Source organism: Nannospalax galili, unplaced genomic scaffold, assembly GCF_000622305.1.
Source record: "Nannospalax galili isolate Female #2095 unplaced genomic scaffold, S.galili_v1.0 scaffold867, whole genome shotgun sequence".
In the NCBI taxonomy this organism is placed as follows: domain Eukaryota; kingdom Metazoa; phylum Chordata; class Mammalia; order Rodentia; family Spalacidae; genus Nannospalax; species Nannospalax galili.
In genome coordinates this window covers 147821-163634 of record NW_008355797.1, presented here as the reverse complement: position 1 = coordinate 163634, position 15814 = coordinate 147821, and the positions used below count along the sequence as shown (strand labels likewise).

At 41.5% G+C, this 15814-nt stretch overlaps 2 pseudogenes; one reads left to right on the top strand and one right to left on the bottom strand.

The window, feature by feature from the left end:
* Nucleotides 1-6015: 6015 nt before the first annotated feature.
* On the bottom strand, nt 6016-7211 carry LOC103750580 (annotated as a pseudogene).
* Nucleotides 7212-11670: 4459 nt separating this feature from the next.
* On the top strand, nt 11671-13629 carry LOC103750577 (annotated as a pseudogene).
* The last annotated feature ends 2185 nt before the right edge of the window (nt 13630-15814 follow it).

Below are 15814 nucleotides of genomic sequence, written 5' to 3'. Positions count from 1 at the left end.
CTTGGTTTAACTGGTGGTGACCATGATTTTAGAAATTCATCCATTTCTTTTAGAATTTCAAATTTAATGGAGTGTAGATTTTTAAAGTATTCCTTTACAGTGTTTTGGATTTTTTTTTGTGTGTCTGTTGTGATGTTTCCCCTTTCATCTCTGATTTTTTTTTTTATTTGTATTTGCTTTCTTTCATTGGTTAACTGGGACAAGGGTCTTTCTATTTTTTTTAACCTTTCAAAGGACAAGCTTTTAGAGTCATTGATTTTTTTGTACTTTTTTCTTTACTTCTGTTTCATTAATTTATGCTCTGATTTTTTAATCGAACTTTTAAAGTTTAATACAATATTTACCACTCATATCCGGATCCTCTCCCCCATCCATACCCCCTTCTCCCCCCACTGAACCCTCTGCACTCTGCCTTACATGCTGAGTCCTATTCATTCAGGTGTTTGTACCCAAATGTCCTTCAGTGTAAATGTGTCCACTGGAGTCTAGTCAGTCCATCCAGTGGTCGTATGTAAGTCATACTCTCCCTCACCCAGCAGCAGTCTCAAATAGTTCTCAATTTAGTGCTGACCCACCACCTATTTCTCACCTCCCCTTTGGACCCTTGTTTAATTGAGCTCTGTGGGTTCTGCATTTGATGCTACTGCTGCTGTAGGCACACATGAGCAAGCCTCCAGTGGCCTGGAGTCATGAACTAGCCCTAGCTTTTACAATCATTCTGTCTCCTCTTCTGCAATGGTCCCTGAGACATGGGTGGGTAAGGTTCCATATAGGAGTCCCATCCTACACTCTACAGTCTCCAAAATTTGGCCAGTTGAGGCCTTCTGTGTGTATTGCACTATGATGCACATGGAAGCCTCACTGGTGAGAGTTGGGGGGTGCATTAGCTCTCTGTCTACCCCTTATTCCACTATGTTCCTTTAGCCTTGGTTGTAGAGATTCAACTGCACGTGTGACACCTAGTACTGGGCATCTCCCAGGTGTATGTTTTCTATGTCTGACTATCCTAGGAGCTGCTAGGAAGGGAACGCAGTGTGAGATAGAAGAGACCTCCCTTAGAGTGAAAACATGCCATTCAGCACTCATCAAAGAAGCTTCTTATTGGAACAGATGGAGGCTACTGCAGAGTTCCGCATCTGGTCAGGCACAGAGAACATACACCTTGGAGATGCCCAGTACTAGGTGACACATCTGCAGTCGAATCTCTACAACCAAGGATTATGCTCTGATTTTTGTTATTTCTTCTCCTCTACTAGGTTTGGGGTTGGTTTGTTCTTGCATTTCTAGAGTCTTTAGTTGTACTGTCAAGTCATTTACATGTGCTCTTTCTGATTTTTTTTAAATGTAGGCACTAAAAGCTATTAATTTCCCTCCTAGGACTGCTTTTAAGGTGTCCCAGAGGTTGTGTTGCTTTGTGTTCTCATTTTCATTTTGTTCTAGGAATATTTTTATTTCTTTCTTAATTTCTCCTTTGATACATTCGTCATTCAGGAGTGTGTGGTTTAGTCTCCATGAGTTCGTATATTTACTAGAGCTTCTTTTGCTGTTGATTATAAGCTTTATTGCACTGTGGTCTGATAGAAGCCATGGAATTATTTCAATTGTTTTGTATTTTTTGAGATTTGTTTTGTGCCCCAGAATGTGGTCAATTTTAGAATAACTTGCCTGAGCTGTTGAATAGAAAGTGTATTCTTTAGTGGTCGGATGGAATATTTTGTATATATCTTTTATGTCCATTCCATATAGTATGTCATTCTGTTCAGATGTCTCTCTGTTTAGTCTTTGTCCAGTTGACCTGTTGAAGAAAGTGAGGTATTAAAGTTGCCCACTATCACTGAGTTGGTGCCAATCTCTGTTTTAGAGTCCTGGATTACTGATTTTATGAAATTGGGTGCTTCAGAATTTGGTGCATATATGTTCATGATTATGATATCTTCTTGGTCAATTGTTCCTTTGATTAGAATGAAGTGGCCCTCTTTATCTCTTCTGATGATTTAACTTGAAGTCTATTTTGTCAGCTATTAGAATTGTGACTCCTGCTTGCTTCTTAGGAACATTTTCTTGGAATATTTTTTCCATCCTTTCACCCTGTGTCTATCCTTGAAGGTGAGATAAGTTTCCTGGGGACAACAAAAAGTTTTTTCTCTTGGTCCATTGCACTAACCTGTGTCTTTTGACAGGGGAGTTGAGGCCACTGATATTTAGTGTTATTATTGAAAAAGCATGTGTTGTATATATATTAATTTGTTTGTGTTTGTGGTCCTATTTTGTTTCCTTTGTTATACTTTATTTTCTTTCTGTAGCCTCTTGGGTCTACTCACTCCTTTTTCTGGTTCTTTGTATAGCTTTGAATAGTCTCTGTAGGGCTGGTTTGGATGACATGAATTCTTTCAGTCTACTAATGAAAAAATTTCCATTTCCCTTGGACCTTGATAGGTAGTTTTGCTGGATAAAGTATTTGGGGTTGGCATCCACGGTTGTTTAGAACTGGGAATACTTTGGTCCAGGCTCTTCTGGCTTTCATACTTTGCATTGAAAAATCAGCTGTAATTCTGATGGGGTTTCCTTTATGTGTAACTTGTTGTTTTTCTCTAGCAAGTTTCAGTACCCTTTCTTTGTTCTGTTCATTTAATGTTTTAATATGATATGCCATGGGGAGTTTCTGTTCTGGTCATGTCTAATTAGTGTTCTCTGTGCTTCTTGAATCTCTACAGGTATATCTCCTTAATTTAGGGAAGTTTTCTTCTATAATCCTATTGAAGATCTGGTCAATGCTATTGGCCTGAGATTTTTTCCTTCCTTTATGCCTATAATTCATATATTTGGTCATTTCATGTTGTCTCATATTCATGAGTATTCCATTCCTGTGATTTTTTGAATTTTACATAGTCTTTGCTTAAGGAGTCCAGATCTTCAACTTTATCCTTCAGTCTTGATATTCTATTTTCCACTTCATTCATTCTGCTTGTGAGACTTTCTCCTGTTGTTTCTAACTGGTTTATTGAGTTTTTGAATCCTGTGTTCATTTCATTTTGGGTTTTCTTCACTATTTTGATCTTTTTGTGAATTCACTTTTCAAGTTGTGAATTGTTTTTGATATTTCATTAAGCCATGTATTTGTGTATTCTTGGGCTCCCATAATATGTTTATGCCTTTCCTCTTTGAGTTCTTCAAGTTGTTTGTGTTTTCTTGAAATTCTTTGATTATGATTGTTCTTTTAAATTCTGCGCCCTGGGCTTCTTCATTGTGGTCCTCGTTGCTGTGCACTTCTGTAAGACTGGTGGGTTTTGTTGGGGACATAGTTTCCTGGTTTTTCATTTTGTTTGTGTTTTTGCATTGGCGTTTGGGCATTTGGGTGTTCTTTGTTGGTTATGTGTCCAACAGGAACTCCTACTCTGCTTTTGTTTAATTTTTGTTCTGTTAATGTTGTTTATGTAGCTTAGTTACTTGTTCAAATATGGAAGATAAATTGGTGGGTGTTTCAAGTTCTTGCAGCGTAGTATACTGGTCAGGGTCCTGACTGAGCAGGTCTGTCTGCCTGATCTAGAGGCTGGGAAGTTGGCGGTTTGGGGATTGCCTGGAGAGGGACTTAGTGATCTATGGTAAGGTGTTTGGTTAGGAAGCTAGTCCAGGGATCTGAGGTGAAGGAATTGGACCCTGCCTGTGACAGAGGCTGGCAGGGGACAGGGGATGGGGAGGGTCGGGGCGGTGAGAAGAATGGGGTAGTGAGGCAGGATCTGACTTACCAGAGTCCTGGCTGAGCAGGTCTGTCTCCCAGATCCAGAGGCTGGGAAGTTGGATGTGGAGGGACCACTTGGGGAGGGACTTAGGGATCTATGGTAGGGTGTTTAGTTAGTAGGGTGTTTAGTCTGGGTTAGGAAGCTAGTCCAGGGATCTGAGGTGAAGGAATTGGAGCCCACCTGGGTCTGAGGCTGGCAGAAGATAGTCTACTGCTTTTAAAATTTATTTTTTAATATTGGTCTTAAAGATAGAAATGCTCAAGCATCACCCACCCATCTCTTCTGATAGCTTTTTCCACCTTTCTTCAGATTGTTCCAAGAAAACTGTGGCAGACTCTGCCTGGCATCTTCTAGTGCTGTTCTTCTCAGATCAGTACTCTTTATAACTTTCTGGCTGCCTGTCCAGACTCTTGAGCAATTGCACATTTTTTGGAGCATAGATACTATTTATTTTATGTGTGTATGTGGTTGCATACATGTGTTTGTATATATTATGTATGTATGTGACAACTCAAGGAATTGTTGTTACTATACAGATCAATGTCACGCCACCTCCAGTGGAGCCCGCCTGAGTTCTCTCCGTGGGTCGAGGCTGAGAAAACTTCAAAGGAAGAATGCCTCCTGGAGAATGGCTGTGTTAAAAGAGCATGCTGTGTCCTTGGCTGTTCTGCTTTAGTTCCTGTTTTCATTGCTGTCTTCATTCCTGTTCTTTCCTCATAGAGAAACTGCTTTGTACCTACTCAGGTCATTAGGCCCACCTGAAGAGAGACTAGATACGGATGATTTCCTGGGAACTCAGTTTCCTGGTATTAGACTTCCCCCTCCCACTACTGCTGCTCCCCCCCTCCCACTTCTGTCTAAGAATAAGCAACTTTGAATAATTCTAGATAAGTTACAGCAAGAAGAATTATTTGTAAATAATCCCCCTACCTCAGTTCCTAGAGTTGACTCAAGGATACTAAAAGGATACTAAAAGAAGAATGCTGCCTACAGTTAAGACAGACTTTGGAATTGCCTAGGAGTTAGGGAGAGGTAGGCTATGGCATCCCCTTAAGGGAAAGGAGAGCATATTTAGAATCCCCAAGCCCACTGATGAACCACTTCCTCATACAGGAGTTTATGAAGAAAATAATAGATGGGTAAATATTCAAGGACGGAAAGTTTCATGGTATTCACTATAGTTTATGGATAGGTTAGCTAGATCCGGACCACCTTGGTGCCTTTACTACAAGTCAGTACAGCAAAGTATACTTGAACAATTACAGGGAGTATAAGAAACACGGAAAGAAAGAATAGGGAAATATGGATTCTAAACATGCTCTTTTCAAAACCTCAAAATTGAGGAAACGGAACCATAAAATTACCAACCATGAAATTTATAAGTAGCTGATGTTGCCAAACCACTAAGGGAAAAGGACAAATAGTCTAAGCACCTGATTAATTAGATAAGAACACTGTACACTGTACTGTATTGCTTTGATTTTGAATTGTATTTCTAAGAAAATGATTAACCATGAAATCAACCTGATGCTTGTACAATCTTGTTCTGTAACTTGTATAAAATCTGATGCTCCAGTTTGGAAAATTACATTCAGATCACCAACCATCTATTGTGTTGTGTCTGTTTGTCACTCGCCGAATCCTTGCCCACTCTCCGATTCCCTGTTCCCGTCGGACTGAGTGCTCTGGTCTGGGCTGGTCCATCGCAGATGAATATTCACAAATTTACTCATGCGTTCAAAATTTCATTTTACTTTTAACTCATTCCTGTACATTGCTGCTTTAACAATAGACATTTTCCTTCTACATGCTGAAATCCTTTCAGTATTTCGGTTGTACAAATGTGCTGGACCACATGTTTTCAGTTTGTCTGAAAATATATCTCTTCATTTTCAAAGGAACACTTCTAAAAACTGATTTTATTGTCAAATTAAGCCATGTAGTTACAAATTATTGTAGTTATTTGATACAAATGCTTACCTAAAACAGCAGGCAGCTAATGCGTTGAGAATAAGCTGTGAAGCAATGGAGCACAGTCAGATGAAAGACACTTTAAAGGAAAAGCATCCTCAAGGGCCATCTAATGCAGACAATTTTCTATTTTCATACTCATCAACTTACAAAGTCTTTCTCCTTAATTTCTTTCCTTTTAAGGGGCTGACTTCAATTTCTCAGAATGATGTCCATGATATGAAGAGATTTCTGTGGCTGCATGTAAATGTGTGATAGGTTCACAGAAGTTATAGGTGGAGGTAGTAAAGAAATCAGTGATGATCTATTTGATGGTCCAATCATCTTTCCTGTATATTTTGAAGACTTTCTCAACAGCATTTATATGGAAAGCTCCTCTCAAGTTTAATCTCAGGTTACCTTTTGTGGCCGTGTGTATGATCTGCTTGGCAGAATGTTCCAAAGTATAAGCCAAACCAAAGTACACAATGTTTTCCTCAGAGGCACCTGACACTCTGTTTTGGAACACTGCTTTAGGTACGATGGGAACAGTTAATTCCAAAATACTTTCTATTTTCCTTCCCTCTAAACTTTCTTGAATAGACATGATAAGGTAGTATTTAAAGTCTCTTTGATGTCTGAAGGTCAAAAAGCCATAGCTGACATAATTATTCAGCCATTCAAGACAGGATATTGTGACCCCTCCAACATTCAAGTAGAGATCAGGAAAACTGTAATGTTCTCTCTCAGAACTATTTTACCAGCTTCTTGAGTTTTTGGAACATTTGCAGCTTTAGCAATGATCTTGGCTTTGACTCTGGGTGAATTGAATTTGGCCAATTGCTTAGAGGCAGCAGCAGCAGCAGCAGCAGCAGCAGCAGCAGCACCACCACCACCACCACCACCAGCAGCAGCAGCGATCAGTAGGTCTCAGGCTTCTCCTAAGACACTTCTTTTGTAGAGGATTGTCTTGGGGAAGCTCAGGACTGATTCATGTTTCAAACTGAGGTCTAATCCCTTTGGATCAGTGCCATAAAGATTCTACATATTCCTATGAGGTTAACCAACACCAACACATTTAGCACCAGAACTATACAAATATCTCATAGTATGTAGACCTACACCCCCAAATCTCTGAATAATAAATGTGTTCTCTCTAAACCCTGGTGTCATTCCTATAGTGCTCACATAGGAAGCTCCATTGAGGAAGTTTTTAATCCCATGGAAAACACCATGGCCGGCAGCAGGGATATGTCCATGAATACCATCTGCTTTGACTGAAGGGTTTATCAGTAATGTAGTGATGTGTATTGATACCAGAGAACCCTATGGTGCTGATATAGGTGTCAGCAATCAGAGCATATCCTGGATTTCACCTGTGCTTATGTCTGTGGAAGGCACACCAACCCCAAGACCAACAAAGCTCTTCTTTGCTAGTTCTATGGTGAATTTCCTTGTGATCTTTTCTGATTCATTACCAGAATAGTTTGGGGGATTGATCCCTGTTAGCATGCCTTCCATAATTCTTGCCACCACAGTTAAAGAGGCATTCCACCATCTTGAAGAAGCTGAAGTTGTCTTCACTGTCAGCTGCAGCCGTGCTAGAGTATTAGCAGGGCAGGACTCATAGGCATTGGCTGTTGGATGACATCAGCTATGGCCTGTCCATGGGTTCTGGCCACTAGCCTGCCTGAATCCACCATTGCAGAGGCCAGGGAAGCTGGTCTGGCTCTAGAAGGCAGTGTGTGAGTGGATGGTGGAAGCTGGGTTCCCAGGGAGGATGCACACTTGGCACAAAAAGAAAGGACTAATGCTTTTGTCATAGTTCGCTTCAGTTGTCAACTTGACACACCCGGGAAGAGGGAGCATCAGCTGAGGAATTTCCTCCATTGGGTCGGCCTGTGGTCATGTCTGTGAGGTATTTTCTTAACTGATACTTGATATTAGATGGCTCAGTCCATTGTGGGCAGTGCTAACTCTGGACAGGTAGTCCTGGATTGTTTAAGGAAGGTAGTTGAGCACAGACCAGGGGAAACAAGCCAGTAGGTAGTATCCTTCCATGGTCTCCGCTTCTGTTTCTGCCTCCAGGTTCCGCCATGAATTCCTGCCCTGACTTCCCTCAAAGATGAACTATGCCTTGGAAGTGTAAGATGAATTACACTCTTTCCTCCCCAAGTTGCTTTGGTCAGTGTTTTATCACAGCAACAGAGAAGCAAACTAGAACAGCCTTTGAAAGCCAAGAAGACATCCTGCTACTCTGGCCATTCCCTCCAGCCCAGTCATTGGCCACCTGACCTGGAGGAACTACTGATACCTCCTGTCAATTCACCACAGTGGATGATGCACCCAGGAAGTGAGAGAGAAGATGGTGCCAAGGAGTCCCCCCCTCCAACTTGAGGTACATTTTCCTTCATTTTAGGATATGTTTTCGAGGTATAGAATTACAACTTGCATTTATTTTCAAAATGTTGACCTGTTGTTTGTTGGGAAACAGGTTTTCAGTCTAGTGGTTGCTTCTTTGGTGAGAGTTGAGAGATGCACTGTGATTGACATGTTAAGAAGCTGTGCATATTTAATGCATACAACTCAATGACTGGCTTTGGAGTTGATTATATCTTCATGAAATGATCACACCAACAGGGTCATACACCTGTCCTTCATCTCCCAAAGTATGCTCTTGGCTCTTTATTAACATTAGTATCTAGTTTGTGGTATGAATACTTAAAATCTATCCTCCTAGAAAATTTTAAGTACTGTTAGTCATAGACACTATACTGTATAGTAGACTACAACTTTTAAAAATATTTTATTATTTTTATTTTATGTGTATGTATTGTATGTATGTGAGCGCACCCGTGTCATGCTGTGTTGCAGAAGTCAGAAGAGGGTTTCGGATTCCCCTGGAACTGGAGTTAAGGACCGTTCGCAGCCATCATGTGGGTGCTGGGAATCGAACCCGGGTCCTCTGTAAGAGCAGTCAGTGCTCTTATCCGCTGAGCCATCTCTCCAGCCCCAGTAGACTATAACTTTCAAGATAAAGATGATTAAGGTAATTATGATTAAGTTGGCATCCTTCAACACCGGCTCTCTCCTTCTTTCTTCTCCTGCTTTTGCTTCTCTGTTCTGTTGAGGATGGAATTGCTTCAAATTCCACCTGTGTGAGAACATGGAGTCTCTGGGCCTAGCTTATTTTCACCTTAGCAACAGCCATCTATGTTGTCACAAAGTATCCATGTTATTTAAGCTCTCTTCATCCATAACTTGTGTGTTTCCACATCTTATGTGCATATATTTTGCATTTATCCTGCTGGAGGTTTACAGAGGTTACTAACATGCTCCCCTATTTTCAAGCCCATTCTTACAATTTGTGAAATGCAGAGTCTGGAAAGCACATCTTTGCATCTGTCTTCCTTTGGCCCTAAAGGGAGGCTGCAGGCTGTGTGTCAGCGTCACCCTACACACAGGACACCTTTGGATCCGTCTTCTAGCTATTTCTTAGCACTCCCATTAATAGTTTCCACATGTCTCGGGGGCTGGAGAGATGGCTCAGTGGATAGGAACACTGACTTTCCTTGCAGAAGACCGGGGTTCAAATCCCAGCACCCACATGGCAGCTAACAACTGTCTGTAACTCCAGTTCCAGGGGATCCGACAGCCTCTTCTGTCCTCCGCGGGCATTGCACGACACGGGTGCACTTACCTACATGTAGGCAATACACGCATACACATAAACATAATAAATAAAATATTAAAAAAATAGTTTCCACATGTCTCTCAGATGATCAGCAGCTTCAGTACCCAGGTTCACAATGTCTCTCCTGAACTCCTGAGAGATTCAGATCTGAGTGTCAGCTCCTGAAGCTTCCCCGTCGGGAGTCTAGCTGCCAGTCTTTTTCTTGTTCCACTAGCCCTAAAGGTAGTACCTATGTCCTGTAATCTTAGTGTCACTTTAACGTTCCTTTCTATTTGCTAATTTCAGTCTCCGTTTAACTTGGTTTTTATATTAGGTTCCCCTTTTTCTGCCCAATGCCTGTCCTGAGCCTCTAAATAGACATCTTTTTTTAGGCTTTGACATTTTTTTCCCATAAGATTTTAATACCTTTATGTGTATTTTCCTTTTTAAATTTGGTCATTATATTTCAGCTTTGATCTTTTCTATTAGCCTACATTATATTGTGTGAAACTTCCCTTTTCATTCCTAATCTGCTTAATTTGGGCTATTAGATTTCCAATTTTTAAAATTTCCATTGTACTTTATAGATTGCAAGTCTCTAGAGAAATTCTCTATTTTCTTGAACACATTAATCAAAGTCATTTAAAATGCATATTTAGTAATTCCAGTTAGAACCACCTACAAATCTGTTTCTATAGTTTTTATCTTGCTTTGCTTTTGTCGTTTGGGTCCAGCTTCAGGAATATTTGACGTTTTTTAGAATAAAGTTGAAACTGGCTGATGTTCTTTTACTGCAGAAAAGTGACTTTAGCTTTGTCTAGGCATCTGCTGCAGATCTTCTAAAATTATTATCTCCCTCATCTCTCCACCTCCTGTTGCCCCCTTCTTCCTAAATACTTTCCCTTTTACTTTTAAAAATGGAAAAAAGACTTTTTTTTTTTTTTTTTTTTTTTTTTTTTTGAGACAGGCTGTCCTTGGTCCTTGTAGCCCCAGCTGGTCTGGAACTTGCTTTCTAGACCAGACTGGCCTTGATCTCACGGAGATCTGCCTGCCTCTGCCTCCCGAATGCTGGGACTAAAGGTGTGCGCCGCCACGTTTGGCTCAGACAGTGTTTTAAATACTGTTAAATTAACATGGCCTCTGAGGGCTTTTGCACGCACACGGCACAGATAAACATGAGGGCACATACATACATTGAAAACTTTTTTAAAAAAGTTGATTAACCATCCCTTGGAAACTGGAACTATGTCTGTGATAACAGTGCTTTCTGCTTATTGAGCACTTATTTGCAATGTGCATGATATAATTTAATCTTTGAAATATTCCTGGGAAGCTGAACGAATATTCAGCTTCACAGAGGAAGAAGTTGAGATTCAGTGAAAATGGGCGACCTGCAGAGTTACATTCTTGAAGAATAGATTGAACCGTGGAGAATCCTGGTGGCAAATTCACTTAGTGGTACAAACAAAATGTAAACTAATACTGTTCAAAAGCATCTAAAATCATTCTCCTGGAAAAAGAATTCATTAGAATTGTAGAATTTCTCTGTGCAAGGAGTTCTTTCTCTTTAGGATTACGTAGAATAAGCAACTAAATGCCAACAATTCAATTATTTTGTGGCCTTTCAAGACTCGTAGATATTGTGGATGTGAGTTATTGATCTTTCTCTTTGAGAACAAGCTCAGTCTGGAGAGACCTTGCACAGCGTTGAGCCTGACCTGAAAGTATTCCTGCAAATTCGAGAATCCCAATGGGAAAGGAAGCCATGCAGCTATTCAGCCCAAGAATCTTTAAAAATAAACAAGCACAGCACAAGATGGCCCACTGATGCTGCTAGGGAACAGCTGGCTTTAAAATTCCTTGGAAGGAGGAGGGATGGTTGTTAGAAACTTCCTTCCTTGCTCTAGAGCTTTTCCCTCACACTCTGCCCCCTGCGGAGTTGTATTTGCTGGGAATCAGCAAGTTAAATCATGAGTAGTCTCCCCCTTCTTCTCTCCCATAAAACTTTATCACGTATAGCCTTATACTTGCTGCAAATTGCAAAGAAATGGCTCAAAGCCTTCAGCTCTTTCTATGCCCCAGAACCTGAGATGCACATCCTTGGCCTTGCCAGGGTACCCAGTTTCCTGTAGACTTCCGGAAGAGTCCAACTGGACAGGTAAAAGACAGAGACTTCCCAGTGGTATGGCCAGGCTCTTCATCTTTTCTTTCCTCTGATCTGTGTCTACCAGCTCTCTTGACCTGCCAGAACTGAACCTGGCTAGCTTTGATCTCCACCTCTAGGCCAGAGTAAGGAATGTTTTCATAATGAACACCTCATCCAAAGAAAATGTCCAGGTGTTCGACAAAAATTCAGCTTGATAGGTTGGAAGGCCTTCCTTTAAAATGGAATATCCATCTTCACGGGAAAAATAACTGTGCTGTAGGGAACTAAAAATGTTCTTGGGTGCCTTGTCTTTACTTTGCCAAAGCATTGGAAGAAGGCTGAGGAGCACCATCACTCCAAGAGCAGGTTTACCATCCCTTCCTCCCTGTGGGAGTCATTGATGGTAGTTTTAAAATAAGGCATCTCCTGGTTACCACATTCGTTAGCTACTTTGAAGCCAAACTTCACGGGCCAAATTAATAGGAGTTGGAATATTGTTAATTGCAGTGCCCCTACCCTGGATCTTCATGAAGAACTGATATGAGAAGCATTCTCCTTCCTCCAATTCTACTCCCACCATGTCTTCATGTCACCTAGAGTCAAGCAATCAGTTACCAATCTCAGTCATGGAAAAACCATAAAGAAAATGATGGTGAAGGGGAATGACAGCTCCTTCACATGAATTTATGTGTTCCTGGGAAATCTCGGATTAGGGGATGCTTCCATCAAACTGCTGGGCGTTGCCTATCTGACTGACTTTGTCAGAGCAGATGGTGGCATTTATAGGATCCATTTTTGGCTTCTTCTTAGGCTCATGTGCCAAATTATATACTGACATTGACTTCATAAGCCTAGACCATACAGCCATTTCTCCAAAGGATTGGCAGTGGGTCAGGGCCTGGTGGTTTCGTTATCTAATAGCAGGAATCCTGTCTCCTTGCAACCATGCCTTTCTAGTATTTGCCTAAGATTGCACCAAGATCCCAAACAAGAGAGGACTTCAGACCCTTCTCTGAGAAATCCAAGTTTATTCTAGATGGTCCATGAAGAAGAAGCAAAAATAATGGAATTGGGCAAGGGTTTTCTGCCATCACTGAGCAATCTTGTTGGAAATCCAGTATGTGTCTTATAACTGTGTGCAAGCACTGTTCAGTTCAATTCTCTATTTGGCATGATGACTTATAAACCAAAGTACATTGAGCTCCTATGGTCAGTCACCCGCCAAGACCAACTTTGTCATTGGGCTAATCGATGTTCCTGTAGTTGCCCTTGGAATATTCCCTGGAGGAATTATGAAAAGAAAATTCAGATTTGGGGTGTGTGTGTGTGTCTGTGTGTGTGTGTGTGTCTGTGTGTGTCTGTGTGTGTGTTGTGTCTGTGTTTGTGTGTGTGTTGTGTGTCTGTGTTCATGTGTGTGTTGTGTGTGTGTCTGTGTGTGTGTTGTGTGTTGTGTGTGTGTCTGTGTGTTGTGTGTGTCTGTGTGTCTGTGTGTGTCTGTGTTGTGTGTGTCTGTGTGTCTGTGTGTGTCTGTGTCTGTGTGTGTTGTGTGTGTCTGTGTGTGTGTCTGTGTGTGTTGTGTGTGTCTGTGTGTGTGTTGTGTGTGTCTGTGTGTATCTGTGTGTGTGTGTCTGTGTGTGTTGTGTGTGTGTGTCTGTGTGTTGTGTGTGTCTGTGTGTCTGTGTGTGTCTGTGTGTGTTGTGTGTCTGTGTGTTGTGTGTCTGTGTCTTTGTGTGTGTTGTGTGTGTCTGTGTGTGTGTTGTGTGTGTGTGTCTGTGTGTGTGTTGTGTGTGTCTGTGTGTCTCTGTGTGTGTTGCGTGTGTCTGTGTGCGTGTCTCTGTGTGTGTGTGTTGTGTGTGTGTGTGTCTGTGTGTCTGTGTGTGTGTGTCTGTGTATCTGTGTGTGTGTGTCTGTGTGTGTCTGTATGTGTGTGTATGTCTGTGTGTGTATACGTAGAGCTCTGAAACTCTACTTGGGATCACCACCTATCTTTGGCTGCCTCTTCTTCTTTCCCTGTTTGCACTGATCTGTGAAAATTCGGATGTGGCTGGACTATCTTCTACCAAAGATTGAAACTCAAAATGGAAATGTTCAGAGACAAAATGGAAGCCCATGTGTACTAACAATGGAATTACATATGCGTCAGCTTATCTTGCTGGTTATCAGACCTCTAGTTCAAGTAGAAAAAACATTACATTTTATAACTGCACTGGAGTGGGAATTGTAGTCTCTAGATCAGGAAATCAGTCAGGCTGGTGGGCAGATATCAGAATGATAACGAATGTCCCCAAAGGTTTCTGTATCCTTATAATTTCAATCACATCGGATACTTTATCCCCAGGTGCCATTTCACTACTTCTTAGGTGCACTCAACCTCGTCTTTTGCCCTTGATCTCTATATCTGTTGTGTTTATTTGTTAAGATTCTGTTTAGAAAATAAATAAAAGCCCATGTTTCCTGCCATGTAATATGTGTATTTATTATTTGCAAAATTCCGAGTCATCCTTTCTTACAGGAAATACTTTTGGACTAAGTGACCCTTCTACAGGTGGGAAAAAAAAGATGGGCTGGAACTCTGAGACGATTCAGGTCAAGATACATTAGACATGAAAAGAGGCTTCAGCAATTCCTTCTTCTGCCTCTAGTTCATAGGAAAAGTTACTGAAATCGGCAGAGAATAACAAAGAGAGAGCTTCAACCGTATAACCCAGGTCTCCTTGCGTTGTGTGATGCTGTTATTTAAGCCGATTCTGTCATTACATCCCACAACCCAGGAAGAACCAAGAGGGCAAGGTTTTTTTTTTTTTTTTAATCACGTTTATTTCCTTGTTTATCCGCTGGATTCTTTGCGTGGCAGGATGTGCTTGGCTGTCAGTTGATGGGAAGATAGGGAGAAGGGATTTGAGATGTCGTCTTCTGGCCGTGGCACAGCCAATGCAGTCATGACCCCACAGCAGCTGTGGCTGCTTTCAATGGGATACGCAAGCCTGGGCTTTCAACAGTTAATCATGGGCTGGAGTGGAGCTTATGAGGCCCTACCCCTCCCTAATGAATTGCTGGCTATTGATGGATACTGGGGGCAGCAGTGACTGTCTGTTGTGCACCCTCTGAAGAGCCCACAGACTATGGCTGATAGTTCCAAATCTAGGGTCATACAGATGATCCTGGTTAAACTCAGTGGGTCTCAGCAGAGTAAACAAAGCAACTACAAAAAGTCATGAATGTAGGAAGGGGAATTGTAGGAAGGAGGCGGGTGGTAACAAGGATACGAGGAAGATTAGAGGGGGGATAATAATCATCAGAATGCATGTCGTACATGTATGAAATTGTCAAAGAAGAACAAACTCAATAATAGTTTAAAAAGAATGCGGACAAAGCAGTCTACTACGCGTGTCTATGCAGTGCTTGACTCTTGAGACTGAATTAAGTTCCTGAAGTAATATATGTTTCTAGAGCACCTTCCGTAAAGGAATTACGGGCCTCATGTTTGTTAGTGTGTTTTAACCTCTCCTCCTTTCTATCTTACCTCATAACTGTTTCTCTCTGGCTCTTGAACACTTTCCTATGTAGAACTAACCACACTGACACATTCTGTTCAGCCTTGTCTTGAACACAGAAACCAAAAGATCGTGGGTTGACCCTGTCTGGCTTTCTGCCTCTTCAGTCTGATCACCTCTTGCTCTGCTAAGGTACTGTTCTGTCGTGTTGACAAGAGTACCTGCAGAACCCGGGCAGCTGACTGTAACTGGGTAGTCAGGGAAGGTGACGTTAGGAAAACGTGGTAGAAGCACAGGAGTCCTTTTCACTTCACGTTAGATTCAGAGTCCAGGGTAGAGGTCTGACTGCTCAGAGGGTTGCATCCTTAGGTTGTAGGAATGGGTTTGTGACCCATTCCTGTGCTATGGTCTCATGTCTGGGGCTGTAGATGAATCTGCAGGCCTGACGCTTCTGTACCTAAGGCAATAAGAGGAGTTGCAGATGCACAAGGAGAAGAGCGCCCGCCCTTTGTGGCCCTTCACGTTCTCCCCGTCTTTAGAGATTTATTGTCACACTCCATCAGAAATGAACATCATTGGGTCTGGGAGTTCTAATTCCATGATTTTTCTTAAAAAAGCCCTTGTTGGATATTAAGTACCGTAACTAATCAGAGTCAAATGCTCATTAGGAAAATGCTTCTGGCTTGCTTCAGAGGAGAATTAAGATTTAGTAACATAATAGATTTGGAGTTTTGGTTAGTCAGAATTGTTCCTCCTATTAAAGGTCTATGATAATTACATTTAGAGTTTCTGTAAAAATGATGTTACATAT